The 4,325-nt window shown below is 44.8% G+C and overlaps 1 protein-coding gene across 2 annotated transcripts in view; it reads left to right on the top strand.

The window, feature by feature from the left end:
* ANKRD10 (ankyrin repeat domain 10) overlaps positions 1-4,325 on the top strand; it is a 49,626-nt gene that overhangs the window by 760 nt on the left and 44,541 nt on the right. The gene's annotated exons all lie outside the window — the stretch shown is intronic.

Genomic DNA, 4,325 nt, shown 5'->3' with positions numbered 1-4,325 from the left:
CTGGGGCGTTCGCGCGCAGCTGCTAGCTCAGTGCCTGCCGCTGCCTGCCCCGCCCCGCTGTTGTGGAGTCTCTGTTGTGGCGACCGGGCTGCAAGGGGGGGGGGGGCGGCGCTTTTGTCAAGATAGGTGTCGGAGGAAATCACGGCGCCCACCTGATTTGCCACATCTGTCTGCTTAATACCCGTTTTGTGACCGCCAGGGTGCAAGAACCTTTTTTTGCCAAAGGTGTTAAGCTGACTTAAACGGAGCGCGGAATGCTTGCTTTTGCCTCCTAAATGGTGGTCCCTAGATCTTTGTGCAAGGGTGTTTCTAAAATAGTCTGTATCTAAAGCTAGGTAGTCTTTGATTGCTTTGTGTTCTACAGGGTGATAATGGATAGATTCATAGATGTTAGGCGTTAATGGGTCTGTACAGATCATTAAAGAGGAGTGGGCATTTGGGGCTTTTATAGACATGCTGGGGGGTGGGGGGGCACTTCCATTAGAGTGGCTGCAAGAGCTGCTATGGACCACAGGGTCATGTGTATTGGTGTCTGCATGCTGAAAAATGGCAGTGGGGATGCTTTAACTAAAGGTAGCTGAACCAGCTTTAGTTTAAGCACCCCCCTCACCCCCCATCTTTCAGCACGGGGCTACTGATGCACACAGTGCTGGAGTCCACTAGAGCAGTGGTTTGCAAACTGATGGATTGCATACCACCAATTTAAAATGATGCAGCCTTAAGTACCACCAACACACTTTTGTTGTTCGAAGTAACTATAATAAACCTGTTAATGTGTACCCCTGACAGGTTGTCTGCATACCACTGGTACCCATACCACAGACTGAGAACCGCTGCACTAGAGAGCGGTAATTGCCATGTTCCCTGCAGTCTCAATCGAGTCTGCCCCAATGCATTGTAACTAACACATCAGAACAGCCTCTCTGCAGATGTATAGGCACCCTTAAAGAAAGGAGCAGACACAAAAAGATGATAAACTCTCACTGGAGGGAGGAACCTCAGCCCTGCTGTCTTCTGGAGCAGGTGGAAGGAGAGCTGACTCCTCCAACTTCAGCGAATGCTTTTGATGTGACAGGCTGTATTGGAATTTATGAAGAATTTAAGTATGCATTGAATTCACATCAAGTTTATGTGAATGCTGTATTTCTGTTACAAACCCTAGCCTTCCTATGGGCTAGGAAAGTGTAAGGCATACTTCAAAGAGACATATTTGAGTAATTAAGGAAAAACAAATTTGCTATTTAAATATTCATAAGATTGCATGGGTACCAAAATAGACCTTTCATTAGATAAGACTGAGTAATATACCCGTGGAAATGAAACAATAGCTGCATTCATGGACTGCACATGCCTTCGTTTGCTCATGTTTTTATTAATGTCTTTTATCTTAATTCAGAGTGGTCATAACTGAAATGGGAAAGTACTTGTATTTTTAAACTTATTGGTGACTCTTAAGTGTTAGTTTCTGAAAGGTTTAAGTAGATCCTACATGATAAAGAAAGGCATGTAGTTGTCATGTTGTTCTGCTTAGGCAGTCATTGGTTGGTATAGGGCTTCTTGAGTGGGCAATGAATGGCAAAACAGTGAGCTTGTAAATGCAACTTTTAATATATGGCATCTTGTAGTAAGTATTCCCAGTTTTCTATAACTCTAACTTGTTTCTGCCCAAGGATAATGGGCTCAGGGGAGAAACTATTTCAGTGTTTTCATAAATTAAAAAAACCCAAATACTCAAAAACAGTTTTGAGTTTTGGCTATATTATTAGGTTTTATATAGGTAATGGTGACTGACCCCACAATGAGGAAGGTAGAAAAGGCTAGCTGTGTCAGAGGGGAATATGAGGAGAGGGAGGAAAGAATGAGACAGAAAAGAAGTCTAGTACCAAGATACTTTCAAATTTAAGAAAATGCAAAGATGGAAAAGAGTTCTAAACCTGTGATTTCATACGCTTTTTTGTTACATAGCAACTACTATGGCTAAAACAAAAATAATGTTCAGAAGGTGTGATGGCATTCATTTTTAATGGCTCAGTATTCTGGTATCTTCTTGAGTATAAACCACAGTCCATCCAAAGCTGCACTTCCTTTTTAAATTTAATGTTTGTTTTCATGGAAAATATAAAAACAGAGAATTGCTTCTTGAGAGATGAATGAATTCCACACAAATATCCAGCCAAATTACAGTTAATTATATAGTGGGGAAGTACTCTACAGACATGCAGGAAGATAAACAAATATCTAAGTTCATGATCTCTAGCCATTGCTGGCAGGGATGTAGCGTAAGATTGTTCGTTCTCTCTCTCCCCCTCCCACCCCAACTCTTTTCCCCATGTTTTGTACTCATCCAATTGTTGACTGCTGAGTCTTCAGTCAGTGATCCTGTGCCAACTTCTAGTTTTGGCTTGTTGGAGTTTTTCTTTCTTTTTATTTTCCCCACAGAAAAACAGTAGAGCAGTTCTTCTGTTGCAAAGAACTCAGACCACAACAGGTCAGAATATATATATTTTTTATCACTAAGTAATCCTGTTTGAAATCTTTCAGGTTTACCTTGGGGAATCATGTTTGTACACTGAACAGTTCTACAACTGTGGCGCCTTTTGAAATGATGTCAAGGGAGCCCAGGGTACAGTAGCATCTTGGTTGAGAATCATTAAAATGGATACTGTGCCTTGTCTGTCTTAAATTATTTGAGATTACCAAGACCCCCTCCCCTGCCAACAATTTCACTTAGCCATACTCTTTAGTATGGCTAATTATCATTGTTAATAGAGGTGCAAAATCAGTTTTAAACAGTAAAGAAAGAGGGCAGTGGTTCCCAAATTCCATTTCTTTTTAAAATTGAGAAAATTGCAACGCCTACCATTTATCGAAGCTGAGATTGAGTTAAGAAAATGACAATAGCCTGATTCAGCTATAAACTTTTACAACAGTCTTCAAAATTGTGTATATTAAAATAGCCAAAACTTTTGCTTAGTATGATATTAAACAGAATGTGGTGGGAGAAAAAGGGGAAACAAATTTGTTATTGGTAATGGCTATTATAGTAATTTAATCTGAAAGAGTGGTAATCAACATAATCTGAAAGCTTACTTATTTTTATATACTTAATTTAGCTTGGACTGTGGACATTTGACCAGCATTTTGTTTTCTTTGCATTTGTTTCAGCTCTTCGGAGGGATGTGGGGAGGGTGGGTGTGAAGAACTTTTCTTCCTTATAGATTGTCCTGAAAACACATAAGATCAGGGGTGGGCAAAATATGGCTTACAGGTCCTGCCAGGCTTTCTTTTTTTCTTTCATCCAGCTGGCTGGTGCCTGCCAATTAACTGTATCCTGCCCAGCCTGTATGCTTAGCTCCTTCTTTTGTGTGTGTGGAAGAGCCCTAGCCTTGGCCAGCATGCACAGGTGGGGCCACTGCTGTAGCTGCCAAGGGACCTGCTCAGCTTCCCCCACCTCCCGTGGCGGCTTCTCCTTGTGTCCCTGCTGCAGCTCTTGCTCCAGGCAGCAGGTAGGGAAGTGGTGGTGAGTAGGAGGAAGCTGCAGCTGGGCAGGAGCACAGAGCCCAGGTTCTGGGGCCCATGCCTAGTGAGGATGTGGAGCCCAGGTTAGCCTGGTTTCATTGCGCTGGGCTCCTTGTGGCTAGTGTAGCTCCCACTACTCACATGCCATGTGTGTCCCCCCATATGGTGGAGCTGGCTTCCTTCCCTGCCCCAGCATGCAGCTCCTGGGACATTGCTGGAGTCCTGGGTGCTGCATGTGGTGGCAGGGAGTGGAGCTAGGCCACTGGCTCCATTGCATGGGGCTTCCCCTCGGTGACATGCAAGTCTTGGGATGTGTGCATGAGCTGTGGGGAGACCCATGTGATGGAAGCAGGCTGACAAGGGATCCACAGTCACAGCAGGCATGGGCCCCAGATTTTGGGCTCTGAGCTCCTGCCTAGCTGCAGCTTCCCTACCTGCTGTCTGGTGCAAGAGCTACAGCAGGGACATGAGGAGCCGCTGGAGTCCAGGGAAGCTGAGCAAGTCCCCTGCCGGCTGTTGCAGTGGCCCCACCTGGATGCTGTGCATGCTGGCTGGGGTGGGGCCCTCCCACACAAAAGTGAAGGAGTGAAGTGCACAGGCCAGGCAGGGTTCAATTAATTGGGAGGCACCAGCAAGTTGGATGAAAATCTGGCGGGCCACATCTGGCCTGCAGGCCATATTTTGCCTGCCCCTGATATTAAATGTTTTCAGGAAGATGTTTTTCAGTCTGGCTCTATTCCTTGCCACCACATGCAGCTCCTGAAACCTGCTGCTACTGGCAACGGGCTGTGCACCATGGGGGAGGT

Source organism: Gavialis gangeticus, unplaced genomic scaffold, assembly GCF_001723915.1.
Source record: "Gavialis gangeticus isolate Ggan-Ray unplaced genomic scaffold, GavGan_comp1, whole genome shotgun sequence".
In the NCBI taxonomy this organism is placed as follows: domain Eukaryota; kingdom Metazoa; phylum Chordata; order Crocodylia; family Gavialidae; genus Gavialis; species Gavialis gangeticus.
Note: the sequence above shows the minus strand (reverse complement) of the source record. Positions and strands in the feature narration are given on the sequence as shown.